We start from the raw sequence: 27,242 nt of genomic DNA, 5'->3' as shown, positions 1-27,242 counted from the left end.
ATACTGTTTTATGACTTGCATAGTTCTTTTTAAGCACACTAGCAACTCTATTTTCAAAAGCTGTATGATTCTAAAGGATATGAAAACCTACATATAAAAATGGAGTGCCTCATTTGTTTTGTGTAATAAGTGTTATAACACAGGCATGCCATTTCGGAGTTTAGGGTGAGGCTTTAAGCCGTACTTTGGCGTTTCTATATCAAGCAAAAACAATTTCAGTAACAGCACTCATTTCCCTTCGTCTTTTTTTTTTTTTTTTTCCTCCTGGCGAGTTACTAAATGCTAGATGCTAGAGTCAAGAAGAAACCTGACATCTGGGGAGGTGTTGAGGGGGTGTTAATAGTTATAGTTAGATGTTTGGGGAGCGTTGAGGATAAGATTTTATAACAGCAAATACAAGAAGGGGGGAATTATGATCTCTCCTCCCTCCACTTTCTTCACCAATCCATATTCCCTCAATTTAGAGGCGGGTTCAGCGAGATTAGGCTGCAGGAAACCCAGAGGCTCCACAGAGCTGCCGCCCGGGCCTCGTGATGTAATTGTTATTTCTTATTCCGAGACTGAACCGTGGAGAGCTGCCGAAGAAGTGGCAGCCTCGTTCCTTTTGCCTTGTCTGGCAGGGTCAGACTCTTCCCGGGGATGAGTATATTCGCTGACAGACTCCGCTGGTGACTTCGCAGTGACAAAGCAGCTGAAGATAAAAGCCTGCCCCTGGGTCCTTCGTCCGTCCAAGGAGCTGAACGGGACACTCCTCAGGTCTCCTTCCCAGTTTTCCTCTTGGAATCACTCCGCATTTATTGCTGGGTGCCTACTACGTGCTTGGCGTGGGGTCAAAGTGACCTGGAGTTAGTGCCCGTCCACCCTGTCCCCCTAAGATTAAAGCAGGACACACAGATCACAAGGTGGTGAAGTTGGGGGTGAGTGAGAGGGAGCCAAGGGAACGCGTGCTGTTGGGTGAAATGGGAGGAGGCGCCAGCACCCAGGCGGGGACCCCAGGCGTCCCGGCCCCCAGGCTGTGCCCCAAACGCGAGCCTTTGGCCTGTGTAACGAGAACGACGCCCCGGGCCCCAGGGAGGAGCTGTCCAGGCGCCTTCGGCAGTCGGGGGCGGCTGCACAGAGCCGGGAGCCCAGGGTGACGGCTCGGGTGCGAGGAGCGCCCATCTCTCCCGGTCACCGCGGTCCTCCCGCTGCCTCGGGGCCCTACAGCCCCCGCCCGGCTGTTCGGAGGGCGGGCAAGGAGGAAAACAGCACAACAGAGGGGGCTCCTCAGCTCCCGTGAGCTGCCGGGACCCGCGTGGCTTCCTCCGGCCCCGTGACAATGGGAGGGAGGGGGAAAAAAGGGTTAAGAAACTTGGCTGAGGAGCTGAATGGCGTGGAGCGGCGAGGGGAGGGACTGGGCCGCGGCGGACTCGGCGGCGGAGGGAGGAGCGCGGCTGCGGGCGGGCGGCGAGTGAGGCGCTCAAAGTCAGCCTCGCAGACATTGCAGCAGAGCCCCGAACTCGGGAGGCGGCGGCGGCGGCGGCGGCAGCGGAGACGGAGGAGGAGGCGGCGGCTAGGCGGAGGGACGACCCGGCCCCACGCTCGCCCGCGCGCGCCCGCCCGTGGCCTCGCGTCCGCCGCTGCGCTTGGCAGCGCTGCGGATCGGAGGGAAGAGCTCGCCCGGGCGCCGAGGGGGACGGGGCGGCGGGGCGCCTTCGTGGAGTGAGCCTGACGGAGCCCGAAGCTCGGAGCCGCGGCGGCCTCGGGTGAGTGGCGGCCGCAGCCGGGGGGCTCGGAGGAGCGGCCGGCGGCGCCGCCGGAAACGGCCCGGGAGCGCGGCCCGCGGCGGCGGCGGTGGTGGCGGGCAGGGCCGCGGGGGCGTCGGGGCGGCGAGGCCAGCGCGACCCGCGGCGAGAGCGAATGCAGACAGCGGGGAGGGCTCGGCGGCGGGGAGGAATCGTTTCCGGGGGAATCCCGCCTCTTCTGCCGGCTCCGAATCTCCCCGGGACCTCGGGGGGCCCGGGCAGCGGGGCCAGCAAGTTGTGGAGTTGGCCCGGGGCTCACTGGCCGAGCTGTGCCAGTCCTGGGTCGAAGGGCGGCCGTGTGCCCTGCGAGCCGGGCCAGACGCGGGTGACCGGGCCGGGGTCGCGCCCCGCTCGGCTGCCCCCTCGGCCCCGAGTCTGGGGCGCTCCTCGCCGCGCAGCTGTAGGTCCTGCTGCCCGGGGCGTCCTGGGCGGCGCCGGGCGCCGCTCCCCGCCTATCGCCCGGTGCCTCCCTGCTCTGAGCTTGCCTGATTCCCGGCCAGGAAAAGTGAGTAGGAAAAGGGACAGCGCTCCCAGACCCCCAGCCCCACGCGCGGCCCGTCGGCACTGTCCTCCCCCCTCCCGAGGGCGAGCTCCCTGGACCCGAGGCCTCAACCATCATCTTTACCCCTGAGCCAGAAAACGGACTCACATTTAGGGTGAGCCGTGGAGATCTTGGGAGGCTTCTTTTCTCTCCCCCTTCATCTGTGTTCTCCTTACTACCAGTGATTGTTGTTGTTTTATGAAGGGTTTCCCTGGAAATATTCCACAAACCCTCCCATTCTTTCCAAAATAGTTGACAAATTTTCATCAAGAGTTGGTTGGTGTTCAGTCTGAAGGAACAAAGGAATCAACTGTGCCTGAGAGGCGAACAAGCTGGGAGTCAGTGACACATGTTGATCTCTGAAGCATTACGGGAGTTTCTACCTTCTGTCCCATTAGTGACTTAATAGGGTTTTGAGGATAGCAAAGTAACAGAATGATACATACTTTTGAGTTTTTTAAATATTTTTTAAAAGGACATTTTATTTGGAGGCAAAAAAAAAAAAAAAGACATTTCCAGCTCCAAGGACTTTTCACTCACTTGGTGGAACTGAGTTGGAGTTTGTTTCCAGTAATGCAGATGATTAAATGTGATATTGTACAGGAAAAATTGTCTTTAAGGGAAGAAGGATTATCTATAGATGTCCAAAGGAAAAATGATTGTCAGTTTATATGTGATAAATTCTCTTTACATTTTTGGGGAGGGATTTCTGAAGTAAAGGGCTTTGGTAATTCATTCTTTAAAGTTATGAATTGCATTGAACCTGCTTATTAGTGAATCATAGGTTTAGCAAGTGGGTGGCATCTTCCTGATGTAATTATTCGATGTTTAATCACCAGTTTGCTACCTTTGTTGAAGAGACACTGAAGTAAGTGGACGTTTTAAACAAATGGTGCTTCAACTGCTTGGCACCTACGTGTGGGTTGCTGCCTGGAGTATGTTGAAATAGTTTTCCTTCGAAGTAAGTTGTACTGGTTTTTCTCAGCCACTTGGTAATGTGGATTGGGTTTAACTGGTTCAGAGACTAGTGGATTCATGACCAGTAGTAACTTTTCTCTGCCTGCAATTAGTTCCTGGAGACAAAGAAGAGTCAGTCAATGGAACAGCCACTGTAGGCTGTAGGATTGTTACTCTATAGTCAGTTTCATACCCTCGGGTGGGAAAGACCTTTTTCCATACTTCTAAAAATGCCCTAGGTTCGTGAGAATTTTATGTATGTATGTGTGTGTATATATATATATATATATATGTGTATATATATATGTATATATGTGTGTGTATATATATATATGTATATATATGTGTGTGTGTATATATATATATATATATATATATATATATATATATATATGTAATTGTTGATTATACTCAAATGAGTTCTCTGTAGTGCTTTTGAGGTACTTGAAAACCAAGTTTAACGCCTGTGGGAAGTCTTGACTTAGACCCACTTCTTGCATGTGTCTCTAAACTCTACAGAACTTGGATTTTACTAATTTAAACACCCTAAAATGTTGTTAGTTCCCAATAAATAAGTGTCTGAAAAGAAGCTGAAGGCTCTTGCAGTTTTAAAAGCAAAACATCATGATAAAAAATAACCTATACCACCACCTAGAGTCTGTTTGTTAGTTTATTGCTCCTGAAGTTTGCTTGAATTGACATGTCTCTTGTGGTTCCGATATAGCTAAAAATGATTAAGACGTGCTAGCTTACAAAAGGCCATCCACGAAAACAATTATTTGTGTAATAAATGGCAAGTGCCAATTAAAATTATTTGTGCTACCTTTACAATTGAAAGTTATGACATATCAATTTGAGTGGGCTTTTCTCCAAAAGATATTAAATTCAGAAGAATTTAAAACAGGAATTTTCAGTTTGTGCTCCAAGGTAGCTCTGACTGCTTAAAGACTTTTTGCATTGTTACCAGAGATTCAAGAAATCTTACAGATTAAATGACATTAAGACTTTTTGAGGTCCACGTGAAACAAAAGCAATGATAAAATAAAAATATAAGGGAGTGTAAAAACTCCAAAAATTCTGGCAATTCAATGGGAAGAGAGAATGTAGGCTATAGTAAGCTTGTGGTTCAGAGATGTGAAAAGAAAATGTGAAATAAAGTGCTAATCTGCTGGTAGTTTATACATAGTAAAGCAATCTGTTAAATGGGAGACTTTAGGAAGCCAGCTTTGTACCAGGTGGCTTATTCATATTGTCTATGGAGGAAGTAATGTTCCTTCCTTAAATGGTATAACTCAAGAAAAAGATGGCCTCCACAATCTTTAATTAAATACCAGTTGAACAGAGAGAACTAGAGCACCGTATTAATTCTGTCAAACATCACTATTTTAGAACATTGAGGACAACTAAAAATGAATTAACTCATATCTGAAAGCCGAGCTTTATGGAAGGTGACAGATGAGGCAAAATATGTCAATCTGATGAAACAAATAGGGAGATAAGGAGATATGTCATCCTTGGCTCTCTAGAAACATTAGAGGGAAGAAGGTTATTATTAATTATACAGATTTCTTTGCAAACCAATACTAGAAGATGCTGGCACAAAAGTAATTTTAAATCAGAGTGGCTTAGGGTATATAACGTTAAAGGGATTAGGTTTTTAATTTTAAAACTTTAAGAATGTAAGAAATTTAAAAGCAATAATCGTTTTGTGTATCAGGTTAAAAGATAATTCTGCCCCAAATAAGTTAAAAACATCTCATTTTTATCAAGAAAAATTGTTCCCTTTTAATTTTGATAGGTTCAGTTTTGCTTTTCAAACTTTACAATTAGTTTTTTTAAAGTGTATGTTAATAAAGAAGAAGGAGTTCTTGCTAATCTGTCTATCCTAAACCTCGCTCTCTTTTTACTTCTCTCTTGCTCTCTTCTCCCCTTTTCTAAAATAGCTTCTACATCTTTGGATGTTTTCTGTCATGAAAATTGTCTTCATTTGTTACTTCCCTTCTTGGCTGTGGTGGGTGAAGGTTCTTTACTCTTGTGCTTTTTCATGTGGCTAATACACAATCAGGGTGGGTTTTGTTTTGTTTTTTGTTTTGTTTTAATAGTGACTTCCTATTACGTGGATGAAGACTGGGGAAAACAGCACTTGCTGTTCTAACAAAGCCCTTTGTATATGTCTTCCAACTGGAGAGATATTTTTAGGAAAAGCAACTTTTGATTACTATTGAAAAGTCAAACATTGTCAACAGAATGGGGAGGGAGCTTTCAGGATAATGAGTTTGAATTTATGAATTAAATTGTTCAAGATATATTTCCTTAAGTAGAAGTTTTTTGAGGGGTCTGTCTAGGGGAGGGGGGGAATGAGCAAACTCATTCTGTAGTATTCAGACAACAACGACAATCAGAGATAGGTAAGTCCAGGGCAGTCACTAAGACTTGAGAAGGTAAGAATCAGGAGTGTCAGGTGATGGAGCAGGCCATTGGAATGGGACTGAGGATTATGTCCAGAGGTTGGAATGAAAAAAAAATAAATGGAGGAGAGATATCTTGTTTCCGTATCCTGTTTGCATCTGATGCTGAAGCAGGGACATAAATTGATGATAGTAATGGATTCCCTTTTATGAGGACAGCAGTAGTATAATTGGTTGTTTGAGGGGGAGAAATGACAAAGTCCCCATTTGTGTATGTGCACACTTTCTATTTGAATGTCTCCTAAATATTAGCATAAGAAAATCAAAGTTGGTTGCCAGAATAGAATCAGGAGTTATAGTTTGCTTGGAAGAAAAGGAATTAATATTAAATTACCTTTAAAAAAAATTATTTTAAGAGCTGGTGTTTTCCAAGGATCTTATTGAACGTGGAAAATAGAATGCTGAGGTTTGGGTGGTTAACTGGAGAACTCCTTCATAGGATATCTGATAAAAATAACTGGATGGTACACCTGAAGCTGAAGATGAATAATATTGAATGTCAAGTATAATATATACGTAGTCATGGGATGTGGAGTACAGCATAGGGAAAAGTCAATGGAACTGTAATAGCTAGTATATACGATGTCAGGGGGTAGAAGATTGGAGGACAGGATTATCACTTTGTGAGGGGTGTAAATGTCTAGCTATTACATTATTTTATGCACCTGAGACTAATTAAAAAAATAAGTGGATGTAAATAACTACAGAAAGAATGTTTTCTTTAAGCACATTATTATTTGATTAAAGAGTGGAGGGAAATTGGGACTGAAGAGACCTCTGAAGTCTTATCAGGGTATAGATGCCCATCTATTGTTTGTTTTTTTACCCCTTGAAATTTAATGTTCACATTTAATGGATATTGAGTATTTAGGATTCTAAAAATCAGAGTTCATTTAGAACCAAACTTTCATTTTGCTAAAGGTATGAGGGGTGGTATTAATTTTTCATAATAAATATAGTTATTGCGATAACTGGGATGTTATACTAATTGTTGTCACTGTGGTAGTACATACTCTGCATTATGAACTTTGAAATTCAAATTGCCTACACTAGTTTGTAAATACTACATATAAAGCATTACAAAATTTGTGGTATTTTGGGAACATAATATAATTTTTCTTAAGTTCATAAAACATTGAGAAGAAGAATGAGGAAAAAATAAATGTGATATATTTTACCATTGTATTAGGATTTTGTTGAAATTAATACCTTGAAACATACTAGGGGTAACATTTAGCGTAGAACTGTAGAAGTAATATAATGAGAAGCAGATTTGAAGAAGTTAGAAGATTGGCAACTCAAAAATATAGGAAAATGTCACTCTTTGGAGTTACAAAAAAAAAGGAATCCAATATATTTACTTCGTAGTATTAAGATATTTTTTAAGGCTGTATCAGATTTTAAGAGAGATTATTTTTGAAGGTAATGTTATAGATAATCACTTGGTTAAAGAAATTGTAATTCATCTGATTTGTTTTTTGTGCAAAATAAATTCAAGAAGAACTCCCGAATATGTTGAAACTTTGGTAAGGAAGGTTCTTATGACATCCATCCATCCATCCATCCATCCATCCATCCATCCATCCATCCTCCCTCCCCTCCTTCCCTCCCTCCTTCCCTTCCTTCCTCTTTGTTTGAATAAATAGGGCTAAGGTTTCTTTTCTTTTTTTTTTTTAATTGTTAAGAAACTTAGAAATAGAATTGCCTCTCTGGCAGCATTAATATTTTTTTTTGAAATTCAAAACTAGCATGCTTCACTCTCCACAGAAAAAAATTTAACTTGGTACACCTCAGGGAATAAAGCTCTAACTTAAAATCCATCTTGCCTCTTTAGCTTTGTGTTGTTTAGCAAACATCTTTAAGGATAGAAGGAAGAGACCCTTATTTGCCTTACATTCCAAGTCACTGTGTGACTAAGCCTAGTGTCTTAAGAAATCTTAAACTAGAAGTCTACTGGGAATTTGAGTCAGCCGCTTAAGATATCCCTGGGACTAGGACAACTCATCGACCTGATGTCCGGGTTCATTCAGAGCTTCGGTGGAAAGGAGTCTTTCACCCTTGGACTTCTAATTAAGAAAGTCATTTTTCAGTCACCTGTTAAATGATAGTCAGGGCTACTCCTTGTTTTCAAATCTATAATTTGCTAATGGATTGAGGAACTAAGGAATTAGGAGCTTCTGTTGTTATTAGCAGTGCTTTGATTATTTTACTTTTACCTTCTTTACTAGTTCTGTGAGGGTAGTAGGTAAAAGTCAGGTCATTATCTTTAGGTAGCTGAGAGAAAAGGTTAAGCCACATAGTGAATAAGCTAGCTTCTCTTAGTTGTGTGCTTTCAATTGTTGAATTTGCTTATACTGTACATACCAGGTGAGTATGTTCAGTATGTTACTGCATTTAAAAAGTCAGATGATAATTTAGCATTGCAATAGTAAAATAGGAAATTGCATTTATATGCAATCTTAAAATGAGAATAGTATGATAATCGTTTTGGTGATTTAATGACATAATGTAGATTTAATGACATAATGAGCGAGCCTGACATGTAACAGGACACAATGAAAGTTTGAGAATTAGAAGTTTAAAATTAAAAAAGGGACTTCTCTCTTAAAGAATCTATGTGGAACTCGAGAGAGATAAGTGTTTATGGGATTATAACTGATTTTTGAAAAGCACAGTCTTCTAGATTTATTTATTTATTTTTTGATTCCTGAACTTAAGGATTTATGATATTCTACAAGACAGTGGTAGATTTATACATTGGAAAAGAACAAATTAAGGGAAAGAAGGATAGAAGAAGATGGAGAACATCAAGACAAAGTATTGGAAACATGTGAAACACTCCCAAATGGGGTATAAGAAATGTCCTCAAAATGAATTAATCACAGTTGAATGTTTCCCCCCTCAAGGGAATATTTGCACAATGGGTCATGTAGGCTCAAGTTTGATTTTTGAAAAACATTTTAAAAAAGTATTTTTTGTTTTGTTATTGCGCACATTTCTGATTTAGCTTCTGCTACTAAAACAGTGTATGATACAAGTAAAAGGGAGGGAGGTCCTTTTATATCTCTGGGCAACATCTGTAGAATCTGTTGAACAGGGAGATCTCTAAAGTCTGAAACTCTGACTCTGTACATCAGTATCTGCTGTTTTTGACAGTGGACAGTAAAGCTTTCAAGCTTATGGTTGTAAAAGGAGCAGAGATGATTGGGTAAAAACTTGAAATATAAAAAGTTGTTGTTTAGCTATTGCCTTTGCCCTATCTGTTGGGAGGAGGAGAGGGAAAGAAAGAGGATTGAGGGCAGCTGCTTTGTGCTCTGCGTTGTGCTGTCCACTTGACAGTTCCCAGGTGACATATAGGTATCATTTTCTCCGTTTTACAAATAAAGAAACCTAGTCTGAGCGATGCCTGTGTAACTTGCCTGAGGTAACACAGCTAATAACCTCATTGATAATAATTTGCTTTTTCATGAGAATATGCCACTTTTTGAAGAGAAAAACAATCTCTATTCAATTTTTAGAAAGTCGTCCAGAAACCCTGTTCCCAACCTGATAGCCACAGAACTCATGCAGCACGTGTCGTCCACCCAGCCTGGATTCTCAAAGACCTTTCTTACTGGGAAGGCACATTACTTCCAATAGACGATTCTGCAGCAGTTGATGTCAGTTCTCAGAGAGCTGATGTCCACCTCCCAGCACTGATGGTAGAAATGTAATCACAAAGGTTAACGGTGCAGGCTCTTTTCTCTCCCAAATGCTCACCCTTGTGAAGCATACCACAGAATTACCGTAGTGTTCTGCAAGGCAGAGAAAGCAACTATGTTTCTTGATATAATTCATTAAAATAGCTTGTCATGGTCTTAATCCAGGTATTCCCAAGGCTAATTATGTTTGTCCACTTCAAGGAGCAGTTCAGAGCCATAGCTCTTCCTGGTTGAAAAGTTAAACCTCTTTGACTGTTATAGCTCTTAACATGCTTTTTTAATTGCCCTATCATCACCCACCATCATTTTATTTTAAAGATGATGTTGTGCTAATAAACTAGGTTCTGTAAAACAAAGAGGAAATTGACAGTGCATTGTGAATTTTATCAGAGGGAAGCAGAAACAGAAAGATGAGGAGTATTTGGCTTCATTTTGGGAGTAGACCATGGTCAAGAAAAATGTTTTTTGAGATAGTGTAATAGTATGTTTTTAAGTACGTGTTAGTCATGTTCTTCTATTGTTGAGGCCATGAGAAATGGAGTTCTCTCTCCACTTCTTTTTACTTGCCTCATTTAAAATTTAGGGAATTTTGAACCCCAAAGAATCAAGCTGAGTGGTTCCCTCTACAGGTAGAGTCCAAATTGAAACTATGTTGGAGACATAAGGGTGAGTAATTAGACTTCGGTACATAATTTTTCTAGGGAGCTTTGGATTTAGAATTGCCAAGTAAATGTTGGATAAACAGAGGGGCTTGTATAAGAGCTGAATTAAAATAGACTGAATTTGTGTGAGGCTAAGGATTAAAGATGGAAGTTTTTTATTCACCATCTGGTTCTTTCCCCATATCCAGATGTTTGGTGTTATTGAGGCAAAACTCAAAGCAATAAATGCATTGTTCACTTTGTTAGCAAACTGCTACTCTTACCTATCTTGGTCATCCATGACTAACCTGAGTCACTAGCACGTTTTCTTCTGTGTGTTTTGTTATTTTTTTCTTACTTTGATTTCTTTTTTTGGTTGGCCTTTCACAAATTGAAGTAATTTCATAGACTCATTAGATTTTCAGGTTGGAAGGGAATTTGATACAGCTATGGATACTCTGGGTTTAAGCATACTTGTCCTAGAGGTACCTTGCCCTGCTGCCCCATTTTCAAACAAATCAGTTTATAGAGGCATCTTGCTTAATGGAAAAGCACATAGGGATAGGTGGTGGTGTGGACTGTAAATCACATGGTGATAAATGCTACTACCGTTTAGCACTTACGAGTATACACCTTTTTTTACCCCCTCCTGGTCCTTTATTTTGGTTTTGTTTCCCTGTTTTTCTTTACTCAATTTCACATTTGTTCTTTTTTTTTTTTTTTTTTTTTTTTAATTTATCAGGGGTATCCATGTGATACAATTGGGCAAATGCTTATTTATCTTGCAACATTTTTGTTGTTGTTAATTTAAAATTTCTAAAGCATTGTCTGCATTTTACACAGGAAGAAATTGGGCCCCTAAGAATTTAAATAAATTTTAAAATTCACATAACTAGCAGTTGGGTAAACCTAGGATGAGAAACCAAGTCTTGATTTATTTCACACCTTTTTGTTTGTTTGTTTGCTATATCAGTCATTGTGTACCAGGTGTTAAGGAGTAGTTAATAACCTTTGGTAATGGATCCAGCAGGAAAATCCAAGCTAACCCCAAGGAAGGATCTGTGATAACCAGAAGTGGAGTGGGAAAAGGCCAACTGTATTACCCTTGTTTATGTAGCCTGTTTTCCTCTCGTCCTACTAAATATGGTCTTCAGAACAGTCTTATGATTCATTTGATATTCTAGTACTTAGAATGTATTTTTTGGGCTGAGAATTTAAAAAGAAATTTTACAGTACAGGTGTGCGTTTGTTCAGGCAGCAGCTTTGTTTCTACATGTTATGTATTTGGTTATATTTAAAAATCAGTAGGGGAACTTTTATTTGTAGATTAACAGAATTAGCTACCTTTATAGTCTAGTGTGATGAGAATGCTTACAGGCCAGCTCTACTCATTACTGAAGAGTCATTTCCTAAAACCATTAGTGGAGGTGGTTGGATCTGTTGGTTATATTGGAATAGAGTTTCCATGCGGGAATTCCCGTCTGTTCTCAGGAATTTTTTTGCTTTCCCGTTCCCGAATCCCAAGAAAAGTTGGTCGGGAAATCAGGAAAATTGGCTCCTTGAACCCAGGTGGTTGGTAGTATTGGCCATCACTTTGTGGAAATGATTCGTCATGGAGAACAGAAAACAGTTTATATCTCGGGATTTGGGAATGGCGAAGCGGAAAAAATTCCTGAGAATGGGCAGGAATTCCCGCCTGGAAACCCTAAACTGGAACATAATGCCAAGCATATGGACCCCATTTCCTTATTCTTCTGTGAACAGGTAACAGGATGAGAGGGCGTTGTGTGGGCCAGTGGTGATAATGTGCCCTGAACCAAGGGCACCTGGGTCCACCCCCATAGAAAGAGCAAGAGAGAAGAAACCTCAGGGCAGCAGTTCATGTGGGCCACAGCCTGCTGGTGTTCCTGCCCTGGGGGAAGCAAATTGGCAAGGAGTAGTCTCACGTAGGGGACAGTGGGCCAGAGTGCAGGTGCCCGCTGCAGTCTCCACACCCCTACCCAGCTCAGATTTGTCCACACGCTTGACTGGCAGGAAGTCACACTTGCTTACTGTCTGTCTTCCTCAGCAGAGAGCAAGCGCCCTAACAGGGAGCGTATACATCAGTGCTGGAGGTGCCTGGCGCATAGGAGGCTGTTACAAACTTGGGTTGAATTAAACTATACCAATTCCAACTGTTGGGGAAATTGGGCTTTTGTGGGGTCAGGAATGGAGCCTTTATGTGTTTATATATAAGAGCTGCTAATTATTATGTATATAACATGTCCATAATAGCTGTTGTTCTATATTTTCTTCTTCAGTCTATTTAAATTAGGAGTTCTAAAAGGAATGATACTTCTTCCTTAAAATTTATCATCCTCTTCCCAGGCATATTAATTATGAAGGAAAAAGTGAAATTAACTGTTGGTGACATTATAATTACTTGGTGCTTGAAATTATTTTGTGATGCTGTTTTTTTCGTTTTTTGTTTCTTTTTTTTTTTTCAAAAAATGCACAAATTACAACATATTCGAAAACATGTGCAGCAAAATCTTTGGGGCCAACATTTAAAAAATTTTAAGGAAATGAAACAAAATATTTCAAGAGCCTTATTGACAGGTTCCTTTGTCACTTCCAGGAGTCATAGGATTCACCAGCTTGACACATTTAATTGCATTGGATTTGACTGGTCGGGAAGATGGAGGCCTCTCAGAATCTCATGTTTAGAGTTATTTTGGCATTCAGTAATCTTAACAGTTCAAAGGAATCAAGAATGACTTGATTTAAACTAGTAAGTTATAGGACTTAAGTAGTATATGAAGCCCTTTTGTTATTTTTTATAACAAAGGATTTGATCTTTACTAGAGGTGAATTTTCTCGCTGTTAGAACGTTATCATATTCAACTAGATTAATAGTGCTAAGGCAGAAAAGAATTATTTTAAAATGGAACTCAGAAATTTCTAGACTAGCAATTTTCAAATACTGAAGAGAAGGTATAGATTATCTGGGATATAAATCTACAGCATTGAGATTTAACAAATACTCTTAAAGTAACTAACCCAGTTTCTTGCTTTGTGAAGATCAAGTTTTTTACTAAACTTTATGCATGTGTGGAAATTGATGTCTTTTGTTAACAGAAAAATCATCTCTTCTCATGGTTCACATATTTTTCTCTGTATTCACATGCTTATAAATCATAGCAAAAGAAGATATGCAGCTAATGGACTGTTGTCCAAAGTAAAAGGATGGAAAAATTAATACATTTACAATTTATGTGGTATATTCTACGTTGTGCTTTCATCATTGCTTATCCTGAGTAGCTGAACTGCTTTTTCCTTTCATTGTTATTTTTCAGTCAATATGTTATAGAATACGTCAGTCGGTTCTGCACGTTAATATGAATTCCCACTGTTGGATTCCTCAGCAGAGACCCAAACTCAATTTCTATTTTCGTGAACTGTTGCTTGTGTAATTAAAGCACGGTGGCTCATTGAAATTAACATTATTAGCCAGTGCAGTAAAAAAGGAGAATGAGAATCTAAATGAGTAGTTTCCTGGTAGTTGTCCCTGTTTTAGCTGTGATTACTCATCCATGTATTTTACATTTTATACATCCTTGTGTATGTATATTCTTCCTAATAATGCCAGGAGGTAATTTCCTTTGAAAGTATCATTCTAATAACATGAAAACATTTACTTTGCAGTTTAAACTCTTGTAACACCTTCCCTTTTTACGTCTTAAAAAGTGGTAAATTCCGTCATTGGAATTATTGGAAGTATTTATCATTTTAGCACAACTCTGAATGATCTTTCATTTGAAAATTATTCTATGTTCCATTTAATGACATATTACCTTAACTTGTAAGGTTCCAGGTTGTTAAAGGCAAAAATGACAATATTGGTTAATATTGAAAATAGGTGAAAATGGTCCTTTGGGGAGGGCAACAAAAAAGATAAACTTCAAATCTTTTGAAAATCTAAAATTATGCATTCCCTTATATGAATCATAGAAATCCAAATTTTATCTTATAGATCTATAAGTTTTTCATATATCAAGCGAGAGTAGTAAAATGCTTTCTAGTTGTGTGAAGTAAAGGGGAGGAGGAGGAGTAGCACACATCACTATGCACTGAAACTAAAACACCCCTGTGATGATAGCTTGTTAGTTTGGACTACATTTGATTTGATTTTACAGTGAATTTCAATTTTTTTTGTTTGTGTTTTTTAAAATTCCGGTACGTGTGAATACCAATCCATATAGGTATAAAAAAGAGATATTTTTGAAGATATCCAGCTGTGAATTTTTCCATTGGGGTTAAGTAGCAAGTTGTAATTGCTTTCTGGAACTTAAGTCATTTGCTCTATTGAATACTTAAATGAAGCAAAGAAAAAAAATGTAGTTGTTTATATTGCCCTGCGAGTGTTGCAAAAATCTAGCAGTTCTCAATGACCACTGTTACTTTTAAAAAGAAAAAAACTAAGTAGTAAGGGGCTAGAAAGTTTTGGTGTGGGGAGGAAAGGAAACAATTACTTCTAAACTTTGTTGAGGTGCCCATTTATTTTGCTTTAGATCTATTTGTGTCGAGTAGTCTAGAGGGTGGTGAAAGGTAATAATTTGTGGTGAAGATATTAGTATCTTTAACACACTGCTGGGTAGTTTAACTATTAATCAAGTATACCATAGAGAATAAAAGATTTGAGCTAGAAATTAGATAGGTCTCAATGTCACTCCTCTGACGCTATGAAATGAGCAAGTCATTTAATGTTTTCTGGCTCAGTTTGTAAAATAAGGGGGGTGGAAGAGAATGCTAACTTGGTCCTCCACTCCAGACTCCATAAGAATCAGTTTCACTCCAAAAGTGAGGTTTTCCTGCCTCGTGCATTGAGTAACAGGGTGCATAGAGCTAAGGGCTAGGAGGATGTCCCTTACGATTTTTTGAGGTTGGCATTTAATATTTTATAGTAAAGTTTTTAGTTTAGCATAATTGAACTTGTACTAGATAGGGTTAATAGGCTAGAACAAAAGGTCAAAGCATAAGGCATTAGGCTTAATTAAGGGAGAACAGGAGTGGCAGGAGTGTGTGACAGTTAAATGGGTTTCCCACAGACTAATGTCGGTTACAGTGCAACCATGCCTCAACTTAAGTGGGTTATTTTGTGCAAAGGGCATCAGTGATTAGCAGTTTGACATGCCAGGCACTTTTGGCCAATCCCATCTGTTTTAGAGGTTAAAAAAGCACACCTTTATGAGCTGATGGATTGATTTGTGTGCCTGTCTGGTAAAGATTAGAAGTCCAAGGCCAATGCAGTAAATGTCAGTTATAGAATATTGTACTTTCTTCGTTGGCTCATTGTTTTAACTGCCAGCTATTTTATAATGGGGGATAATTGCTGTTTATGGAGTCGAATGCAAGATGGGTGGGGGAACAGGTGAGAGAGGAATAAAAATATTTCATAGATGGAGTTGTGAATCAACATATTCTATAGCAGTTGTTTCAAATGGAGATATAACCTGCTCTAGATGCACTTGATTTTATAGAATTCTTTCGTCTTGTTCCTCACAGTTGGAGTCACGTTGTTCTTTTCTGAGTGTTGTCTAAGCAACCCTGTCCAGTCCAGGATTTAATTGTACATATAGAATTGGTAGGTTTCTTTGTTTAGTTACCTCTTTTTCAGACCGATGGGTAGTTTAACTCCATATTGTCATATATATTTTAAAAGTGTAATATATTGTTCATTGACCTCCTGGGGAAGAGGAAAGGGAAAACAAAAGAGAAAATAGAAAGTCTCTCTCTCTCTCTCTCACTCTCTCTCACTCTCACACTCGCTTTGTGGGTAGGATTAACTATGCTCACCTGAGATTGATGCAGTGTGTAAAAATGAAGTGTGTCTGAACCTAGACTTGGACTTCTTCCTTTAACTTTGAGAGCTGTAAGAGGGGGGTGGGGGTTGGAGATGAGGGTAAGGGGATCAAATATATGTTGATGGAAGGAGAACTGACTCTGGGTGGTGAACACACAATGGGATTTATAGATGATGTGATACAGAATTGTACACCTGAAATCTATGTAACTTTACTAACAATTGTCACCCCAATAAATTAAAAAAAAAAAAAAAAGTGATGCCGTTGATATAATTTTCAGTTCCATGTTGTAGCCCATTTAAAGACATACAGGCTAGATTGTGGTTATGAAAATTGGCTTTAATATATTCATGGAAAGGACAATTCTGATTTTATGTGGATGAAATAGAACTTTAGATATTGTGATCATAATCAATGAGCTTTAGGAACATAATGTATTTAGTCTTTTGGGTGGACAGAGGGAAGGAAGTGCTTGAGAAATAACAAAAAATTTACCATCTTGATCATAACATTATTATCAACATGAGATTTGAATTCAAATAAAAATGCAACCCAAAAGACTGGAAACAGTATCAGAAGTTTCTGATTTGCCCCCATGCTTTTATCCTTTTCAAACTATGTGAACCATGGGTTGCCTATTGCATAGTTTTGACCTTTGAACAACGTGGGGCTTAGGGTTACCAACTCCTGCACAGTTGAAAATATGTGTATAATTTTTGACTCCCCCAAAACTTACGTTGTCCCCCAGTTTCCTTGAGGGATTGGTTCCAGGACTCCGATAGATACCAAAATCCATAGATGCTGAAGTCCCTTATTTAAAATGAGGTAGAGCAGCACATCCAGTTGGCCCTATGCATCCATGGATTTCCAACCATGGGTCAAAAACAGCACAGGTATTTATTGGGGAAAAAATCCACATACCGGTGGACTTGCTCAGGTCAAACCCATGTTGTTCGTAGGTCAGCTCGTATATTGTGTTAGGCCCTGAATTGCTTCTTATAGAAAGAAAATTAAAACATCTAAAGAAGATACAGTCACTGAATGTTACATATGGATCATAGTAGTAACTAATACTTTTAAAACTCTGTGTGTGCATTTATTATACTGTTAAGCTATTCCACAGTGAATTGGCTTAACTCATAGAGAGAAATTGAGGTATTTTATTTCTCATTTAGAAGGGACAAAGTGACATCATGGTATTGGAGTTTATTTAGGAATTAGTACTTAAATATGTATTCATCTTTGTATTCTTCGTGAAGTAGCATCAATTGAAATAATTTGGATCTAATACAAGTTTACATGAAAAAAAACCTTGCCTTCTGTGAAGGGAGAAAAGGTGAAGGAGCATAAATTTTATAATATCACTGCTTCTCTTTCATTAAATCATTTTTAAATTGCAAAGGTTGGCTTGAGTAGTATTAAAAGTACTTGGGTAGTAAATTAAATGTGGCAGATTTATCTAATTTAATGGACAGATACTTCTTAAATGAATTTCTTGCTGATGTTACAGTAAACCTAAAACAAATATTTGATGTTCTACATTTGTATTAATTTTGTAAACATTTTTAATGTCCCCTAGATTCCATCCTTTTTCTTCTCATTTCTCCAGTAAACTCGACTTCCAATAATACCTACTTTGTGATAGAATTTTACTAAACTAAAGGGAAATATGTTGTAGAGTTAACTTGTTTCTGTGTTTTGATATATTCTGAGGTTTTTGAAGAATATGCTTTGTCCCTTGTAATCTATGGTAGTCAATTTTTGTCAGTCTGTTGTGTTTCCTTACTTTTACTAATGTGGTAGTATTGGCTTTGAGACATGTAAAGTCTGCTCCTCTAAGGAAATTAGTTGAACATATGCTTGTTTAGGGCAAAAAAATGAAAGCAGAAATTGTTAATATACCGATTCCTCAATTTATGATGGAGTTACATCCTGGTAAGCCCGTTGTAAGTTGAAAATGTCGTAAGTGAAAGTACATTGAGTAAACCTAACCTACTGAACATCATGGCTTATCCCAGCCTACCTTAAGTGTGCTCAGAACACTTACATTGGGGCAATTACCTGGAGTTTCATCTCAGAAGTAATCTAATCGCCTTCTTCTTCTCACCAGAAGAAGGAGACACAGATATGTATTTTGTAGGCATGATGGGATGTGAAAACACAAAGTACAATATGCTAAAAACTCTGGCTTATTGGTTGTTTATTCTAGTGATCACGTGGCTGACTGGGTAGGACCTGTAATCCGCAGCCCTGCCCAGCGTCACGAGAGAATACAGCATATTACTAGACCTGGAAGAATCAAAATTCAAAGTACGGTGTCTACTGAATGCGTAGTGCTTTTGCACCATTATAAAGTCAGAAAGTCGTAAGTTGAACCGTTGGAAGTTGAGGATCATCTGTACTTAGGGTCCTGTGTTTGCAGTTCTTGCCCTAAAACTTTTTATGGCTTTGTAACCTGAATTTTAGTTGTTAGAAATTTTTATGAGACACTGGAAAATAGAATAGCCCTATTTCATGTTTTGATTTTAAATGCTGTTAGGGCACAGAATTGTCCTTTGCCCTACTCTGCCAGGTTGATTTTAAGAAGGAAGCCACTACTATGTGATAAGCTTACTCAAGTACATATTCTTAGTATATTTTATATGTATTCATATTTATCAAATCAGTGCATATATACGTGATACATTTCAAATAGAGATGTCTGGACCTGTTGATTGCATTAAGCATTTGATATCTCCTAATGAGGGAAGGAGAAGGTGCTGCCATACTGTCTTAAGTAGATCATTCCTCCCCGGTAAATTGCATACTTTTTACTTTTTTGTATTCTGTGACCTTGCAGTCAGTAACTTCAGCCCACAATAATTTCAAAGTCATGTAAATGAATGCAATTAAGGTATTGCTTATCATCTTACATCGTTCAGATGGAACCTTATTGGGTAGAGAGGTTTGTTTGCTTTATGAGGAAGGTCAGAATAAGGTTAAATTTTATTACATAAAATGATTTGGTAATGTTTTTTATTAGCTGCTGAAAAATTAGTGTCTTAATAGGAAATGATAATGCCTTTTTTTTTAAATTGTTAGAAGGGCTCTTCAGGGTTTTTGTTTGTATTTTTCTGTGTAAACATTATAATTCTATTTTAAGGTGATGCCTTCTGTCTACTTCTAAAATTTTGGGAACATTCTGCCCTTAGCTATGATTCTAGGTATCTTTGACTTACACATATAGGAGACATTCCCTACTTCTGCTGGAGGGTAGCTTAGGAGCTGCTGATGTGTATGTTTAGGGGATTTGTGTTAATGTCCAGTTGTCATACCAGTTGGTGCAGGACCTGGGACAGCAGGACTGGAATCCCAAGGCAATCCTGAAAGGAGCCCTGCCACTCGGCATGGCTCATTATCTGTTGGGGTTGGGGGAGCTCTGACATGTGTACTGGCAGAGTCTTCCTGATGCCCTGCGTGTATGGCAGGGGAGAGAGAAAATGAGAATGAAGTAAGTAAAAGAAAGGCAAGTGTTCTGCATTATAGTTGGACCACATAACTCTTTTATGATATTTTTATTTCAGCATGATATGTTAATTGATAGTGTCTAAGATGCATTGATTCATTGAACAGACATTTACTGAGCATCATCTCTATACCTTGCACCATGCGAGGTATTGGGGAGTCAAAGATGAATGAAGGGCTTACAGTCACAGAGAGACTAACACTGAGCAAGATGCAGAGACAATGGCCTGGAGGGGCGCTGGCTGAAGGGCCTGCTTTGCTGGGATGTCAAGGGAGCATCACTCAAAGACACTTACCACCTGTGTATGGTTTTATGGAGACTGAAGGGCGCTGGTCGAATGAAGTAATAATGAAAAATAGTTACTTTATTTGGGGAAATTAAAGTTCAGGTTTATGAATTAATTTTGGGGTAAGCTATCATCCATGAGAACAGATTATAGGCTATACGATAGGAATTGAGGATTCAAGAAATGTACACCAGACATGTGCAGTCGCTAATACACTCGGAATGCTGCTGTAGGGGAATCAGGGAGTCTGCATTAAGCCTCCCGTATCACGGCTTCACGGCACCGCGAGAAGATTCCTCAGCCACCGCAGTGCTCACGTGTAGGCTATGTCTCTTGCTGACCCCAACCTTTGTTGTCCACGCTTTTGTTCCTGAAAGTACAAACTTTCCCCACAAGTTGTTATTACTTATTTAGGCTGGTTCTAATTCTAACTTGAACACATTTTCTTTTGTTTCTAGTGGTTTAGAAAAAAAAAAAATGAGGTGTTTCAAACTCTCTGTTGACTACCAAATAATTTTAATACTTTTTCTCCCAGAATTCTGGATAAAAATTCCTCTCCATCTTTGACATTCCTCTCATATCCCTGAGAGTAAATGATACTGTTTATGTGGTATAACGACAGACAGGTAGTGTATTTTGGTAAATAATTTTATATTTTTCATCAGATGTGGTCAATAGCCGTGCCCAAGGAAAGCATGTATGATTAAGATTATTTTTTATTTTGCAGCATATCTTTTTTGTTGTTTTTTTGAGATAGTTTTTGAGATAGTTTATTTAGTTTAGTTTGTTTTAACTACTGTTAAGATTTTGTTGTAAAACATGCTATTGAAATTTTTTAGGTTAAGATGCACTTGAAATAACACTTATTTCTCTTCATTTTCAGGGAGTGTTTGGATTGTGAGCTATTTAAGAGCTGTTCTCAGGACCCATTATTTTAACATTTGGGAGAACTACATCCAGAAGGTATTGTATTTTGTCTCATTGCTCCATTTAAAAAAATATATATATATATAGTTAAGCCTTTGTAATTATAGGAAAGAAAGAATATTGTGCCCTATTTTGTTATTTATTTTTCCTTTAAGTTTCAGATATTGATAAACTATTTATTTGACATTTGTAACAGAGGAGAGGGGTACATTTCAGTGTTGGTAAATACTGAATTTGGTGTGAGTAAAAGAAACTTGGTTTCGATGGAACCAGTTTTGCCTATTATAAACATCAGAAGTATTTACATTTTACAAAAGTTAAATTTGTAGTGAATAGGTCAACTTCTTTCAACATATATTTATTAACTAGATATTCATGATTTATATTCACATGAAAGAACTCAAAAATCAGCTTTACAGTTTTTAATCACTTGCTAAGCAGTATGAATTTCTAGAATTGGATGACTATAGTCTTTTATGTTTCCATAGCGTATTATATTGAACTTGCAAAGTAGAAACTCGCTACGTTCATGATTACTCACTGTTGGCTAAGGAGCATTTTCTCCCTCGTCCTCTGAGTTACAGGGGGAGAGGGAGTAAAAGCAAATAATAAATTTAAATAAGCACGTTGTAAAAGAACTTGTAAATGAATCCCCAAATATTAAATTTAATTTTTACTATGTGTACTTTATCAGTGAAAGAAATGATATGATCAGAAACTTGTGGAATTTAAAGTTATCTTTTTAAAGTGAAGATAAGAATTTACTATTACAATTAAGTATTTGAAGATATAAACATTCAAATCATTTATGTCTATTAGTTTATATCTATTAGTTATACTTTCAAAGTCATTAGGAATTATCCAATTAGGAAACTTAACATAATCTCAAAATTAAGAATGGGTTCGAATAACATTGAACTGGTTACTATTTTTTATTGAAAAGAAACTGCAAAGAAATTAGGTTTAGATGCAAGTTTAAGTAGACAAAGTCTCATGTAACTTCAGAGTAGGAATTGGTTTTAAGCAATTCCTTTGAAAATAACTTACGATATGTTAGGACCTTTTATTTTTTACTTTTTTTAAAAACAATTTACTGAAGTATAACTTCATATAGTTAAATGGACACTCTCACTTGCTAGTTCAATGATTTTGTACATAAGCACACCCTGTATAATTAACACTCTACCCCAGAAGGCTGTCTTTCCTGGTCAGTACTGCTTCCACCCAACTGAAACCAGTCTTTGACATTTTTACCATAGATGAGTTTTGCCTGTTTTTGAAATTTTATACAATTATAATCATGTGAACTCTTTTGTGTCCTAATTTTTTGATCAACATTACATCTGTGAGAGTCATCCATGTGTACACTATTTGTGTCATTCCCTCCCAACCCCCAAATCATCTTAATTCCATTGTATGATTATACTACCATGTATCCCTTCTACTGTGAATGGACATTGAATATCTTTCAGATTTGGGACTATAGATGAAGCTGCTCTGAACTTATTTGTATCTTTTAGTAGAAATAATTATTCATTTCTGATAGGTATTTATGCACAGGAATGGAACTGATGAATTGTGGATTATGCCTATAGTTTAGTATAATAGAGACTTGGAATGCTTTTAAGGATATTCAGGAAACGTCAGTCAATGTATCTTTTACTATGATAGATCATATGGACTTATTTTTCTCAAAATTTATGTAAACTTTAAAGGTTTTTAGGAGTAGTGAATTTTTCGTATTTGTAAATATAAGTTGCCTGTTTTCTGGTTCCCTTAGGACATACTTGATTTACGAAACTTAGGTCAATCCTAACCCTAGTGGAGGAAAATACGACACAGAACCTCCTATACATATTTACAACTGGAAATACTGTAAATGGATTTTAAAACAAATTAGACAATTAATATAATGTTTTTAGTTTATTGTTGAATTTTTGGTTACCTCTTTGAATATCTAAATTAATAGATATTCTTGAGTTAAAAAAAAAACCTACTTCAGCATTTCTGATAAATGTTTCTTCCTCCCTTTCTCTGTGTTTGTGTTAAGCTGGTAATTTAAGGAGAAATTATTCATTCTAGAACATAAGTAGTTGAGAAATTTTATATTAATCTTTTTCTCAGTCTTTACTGTAGAGCAGTGCTGTTCATTAGAAGTATAAATGGAGCTGCAAATATAATTTCAAATTTTCTAGTAGGCCCATTAAAAAAGGAAAAAGAAACTGGTAAAATTAATCAAATATTTTATTTAACCCATTATCTGCAAAATATCATTTAATTGCATAATTAATAAGAAATTATGTGATATTTTACATTCATTTTTCATATTAAATTTTTGAAATTCAATATTTTCACTTACAAGTACATTTCAATTCAAATTAATCACTTTTAATACTCTATATTAGATGTGTCTAGTGGTTACCATACTGGACAGCACAGCTATAGAGTTACATCTTATTCTTTAGTCAAATTTATTATCAAGTTAAAATTATCTTTAAAAATCCAATAGAAAGATACCATGTCAGATGGTAATATAACATATTTTAGTAGGTCTTAATCAGCCTGTTTTCCTTCAGTGTTGGAATAAATAACATTTTCTTTGGTTGAATACCAGATAAAGCAATTCGTGTTTAGAGGGCTTGTTACATGGGAAAAACCACATCTTTAAACTATAAAACCAAATCTGTATTAACAGATTCACATCTTCCATCATACTCTTGGTTATATGCTGAATAGAATTTTACTGTTTCTTTTTTTCCTTTTTCTAATTTGAATGTGATAAACCATATGATGTAACTCTTTATGATTGTTAGTTACTGCGGTAGCTTTCTAACTGATCTTTTGCCTTTAGTTTTTATTAGCTGACACATTCTGCACGCTATATGGCACAATAAAACCTTCTGAAGGAAGTATCATTACTCTAAACAAAGACCATTGTCCACAAGATAAAGGCTTGGTCCCGTTTCTGTCTGGCTCCTGCTTATCCCAGCATCATATTCCATGTGCCTCATCCTTACACATGTTAATTGCACGTTGCTTGCACTGCCATTCTGTTCCGGCCATCTTTATCTCAGGTGTCTTGTGAGCTGAGATGTCTTGTGAGCTCCACTAGTTTTCTTCTCCCAGAATACTAACCAGCCTGTGATTTGCATAATCACCCCAAAGAAAGGAACATGTGCGTCTTCTGCTTGCCTTAGTATTAGTAGTTGATTAGTACCATTCACACTGCATTTATTTTATTCATCTTTCATCAAGATTGTAAACTCTAAAGGGAAAGGACGATGCCTTTTATAAATTTGTGGTTTACAAAGCACCAGCTTGATGCCTGATGTATACAGGGTGATAAAATGTTGATGAAACAACTCCAGAGTATATCCTGGAGCTTTAAAAGCAATACAACAAAAAGGATAAAAATTCATCCTGTATTATACAACCAAGTTATTTAAACTTACAGTGCAGCAGTTTTTGCATGTGGTTTGTGTGAAAATGAAATGATAGCCTGTGTGTTAGAAATTTGCAGGTTCCGAAGTGTGATACAAGTATTTGTTGTAGTACTCAAACTGTATTTGTTGAATATGTAAATTTATTTGGCTTAACTTAATGTGAAACATATAGAATGTTTTAATATTTCTTACCTGAATAATGGCAAGATTGATTTAATATGTTAGCTGAATGTTTACGATAAGTTTCTCTATTATTCATCTGAAACAAGAAAGAAAATACAGATGCCTTTGGTGAAAGTAATAAATTACCTATCTGGGATGCAACATTTTAAAACAATGAATTTAGAAGCTCTGTTAATTTTCCAAAATTGATCCTTAATTATTTATATTGAATTACATTAGTGTAAAATACATTTTTTAAATGGCATGATTTCCATAAATTTCTTAAAGGTGACCCCATCCCCATCAATTCTATTTCCTAGGAGTATTTAAAACTTAAATAGCTTACCTGGCTAGTTAGTGGAAGTTCTAAATGGGACTGAATTATGGGATGAAGAAAATATTTTATTTGATTGGAATATAGTTCTAGTACTAAAATCAGTATCTAAGAATGGAATAAGTATCTGACATTCAGATTTGTTTCCCCCTCGAAAACAAAATCTGGGTATCATGTGTATCTGGGTGGTGGCTATAAATGAGTTCAAAGAAAGGGATAGGTTGAGACTGAGAGAGGAAACGAGTTTCACAGAACCAGCATCTGAAGCCGTGCATGCTGTCGTCACACAGAGTATGAAGTCCAGGCCGGCCGTCAGGTCTGGGTTTCAGTGCTCAGATATTGGTGACACAAAGTGGTAACGGAGACTGAATCTGTAAGGAGGAGGCAATGATGGTGGTTTTTAAGTCTTCCCTACTCACAACAAAATGTGATGTGCAATTTGGATGATATTCTTTTGACAACTAAATATGTGTGGGAAGTTACCTTTATATAGGCCACCCAGATCTATTTAGGCAGTCAGTATCCAAAGCCCCTATTTTATTACCTAGGTCGTAAAGTTTAGAAAAGATTTAGTCTTTTTGTAATAGTAGTTTAAAAATCCATCCTTTGCTTTTATTTTACATTACAGTCTCTCTCTCTCTCTCTCTCCCTCTCTCTCTCTCTCTATTTATACACACACACACACACACACACACACACACATACATATATATATATACTCACACATACATACATATATATGTGTGTATAAGACCCATTTGATATATTTCTCTTTTACCTCTTGTCTAGATACTAAGAGTAGCGACCGTCATGACCACAGTTTAATACAGTGTTGTATAAAATGCTGGTCTTAGAATTATGAGGTTTATATTTGAGCTGTAGTTTGCCACACAGACTATTAATAAATTATTTAACTGGAGCCTCAGTTTCCTGATTTGTAAAATGAGTATACAGCGTACATCACAGGAATATTATGTAAAGTAAATGAGGAAATAAAGCTGGTTGTCACCATTATAATGTTCTAGAAAGATAATGTGTTATTGACAATAATGTTAATTTGGTATTTTTCAAAAGAAATCAAATAGATTTTTGGATGGCCACTGTTTTACTCAATAGCACACCCGTCTAAACTAAGACCTTTCCTTCCACACATTTTGCAGTTTTCTTTCTTTGCATTCTACTCCACTTTAAGAATTTTCACAAACCCTTGTCCATGCTTTTGAACTTCTTTCAAGTTTGAATCAGTTAACATCTGCCACCTACTGACCTAGTTCTCTCCACTTCCTCCAACTCTCCTCTCTCCTTACACACTTGCTTGTTTTTGTTGGGTGATTAAACTGGCCTTCATTTGATTTTTCTGAAGATCTAGAGTAATACGCTGTTCGAAATAGCAGCTTATGAATGCGTTTGAACTATAAATATAAAGTGAGGTGCATAGGGACCAGTAGTAATATTCTTCTTTTCCCCCAGGGGAAACAGTTTTCAGAGAAAACAATAAAACTCCAGATGGACTTGCTGTTTCGTTCATTGTATAGTGGTTACAAGTTTTTAAAGTGAGTTCTGCCTATATATCCAGGTTAAAAATGTTTTCAGTATAAAATAACTTTTTGAAGTGACTCACCACATACACAATTACTTCAAAATGTATGCCCTTAACTACTGTTTGAATTTTTATAGGTTTGTAGTTTTGCTGACTGCAAGAAAATAAAAGGCCTGTGCCAGTTCTTACTGGGTCAAGATTCATTTTTAATGTATCAACATTTCCTCAGCTTTTTGATACTTACCAACGTCCTAGAGATTTTCCTCCAGAAAGGTTTAACGGGCTTTATTCCAGTAAGGAGAATTCGGGATTCTTATGTTGGTAGTAACAAAAGCAATGTAGTTGGTGAATTTGTTAATAGAAATTACCTGAAGCTGGACTATCCTAGAGATGTATTTTTATTTAAAGAAGTTAGTGGAGGCCTCAAGGACTAGTAATTATATTCCTGTCTTCAGCATAGTTCTAGGTGCAGAAAATTTAACCAGTGATTTGAAAACAGACTGTTAGTCTTTCGTAAAATGCTCAGGAGACAGTTGCCCAAGTCAATTGATCTGACCCTGTGGAGGCTTTATTAGATAGTGGTTTGTGAAACGCGTTATAGAAGCACACTGACCCGAATTTGAATCCCGGGGTCCACCCCTTTACCTGTTGTATGACTTGGGGCAAGTCAGTCTACCACTCTGAGCTTCAGTTTCTTCATCTGTAAAGTTGTATAATATCTATTTCATAGATAATGATTAAGTGAGATAATACATGATTTAGCACTATTGTCAATAACTGGCATTTGCTTGCCATCCAGTTAATACAAGTTAATCATAATAGCTGGAATCGAACCTTCCAAATAGTTTTAAACACTTGCATTCCATGTTGAGAGTCATTAAAGTATAGAAATATATTTGAAGTTTATTAAACATCTTTAGGAAACCACCTTAGAAGTCAAGGCAGTGTTTACAGGTCACTTGATGGATTTGGACAAGGAGTGAGACACTGCGGTTTTGAACAATTGTGAACCTACCTCTGCCACTTCCTTAGTAACTGCGCTTTGGGCTAATCATCTTACCTTCTGAGGCTCAGGGTCCTCACCTGTAAAGTCGGGATAACTTTGGAGGG

The 27,242-nt window shown here is 37.7% G+C and overlaps 1 protein-coding gene and 1 long non-coding RNA gene across 5 annotated transcripts in view; one reads left to right on the top strand and one right to left on the bottom strand.

The window, feature by feature from the left end:
* The window catches only part of LOC141571710 (uncharacterized), a 286,203-nt gene extending 283,720 nt beyond the window's left edge, over positions 1 to 2,483 (bottom strand). Inside the window, exon 1 of the long non-coding RNA XR_012496744.1 lies at positions 2,434 to 2,483. This is a non-coding gene — a long non-coding RNA (uncharacterized LOC141571710). The remainder of the gene's footprint in view (positions 1 to 2,433) is intronic.
* NRIP1 (nuclear receptor interacting protein 1) overlaps positions 500 to 27,242 on the top strand; it is an 85,549-nt gene continuing 58,806 nt past the window's right edge. Inside the window, exons 1-2 of one of the 4 annotated variants that reach the window (XM_019748908.2) lie at positions 500 to 756; positions 20,610 to 20,689. The gene's annotated coding sequence lies outside the window, so the exon portion shown is untranslated. Of the gene's footprint in view, positions 757 to 780; positions 918 to 1,484; positions 1,746 to 1,962; positions 2,290 to 20,609; positions 20,690 to 27,242 lie in introns of those variants that run through there. The other 3 variants (XM_019748907.2, XM_074333526.1, XM_019748909.2) reach the window with 3 other exon arrangements.

The sequence above is a fragment of the Rhinolophus sinicus genome, linkage group LG01 (assembly GCF_036562045.2).
Source record: "Rhinolophus sinicus isolate RSC01 linkage group LG01, ASM3656204v1, whole genome shotgun sequence".
NCBI lineage: Eukaryota > Metazoa > Chordata > Mammalia > Chiroptera > Rhinolophidae > Rhinolophus > Rhinolophus sinicus.
This window is presented reverse-complemented; position numbering and strand designations above follow the sequence as displayed.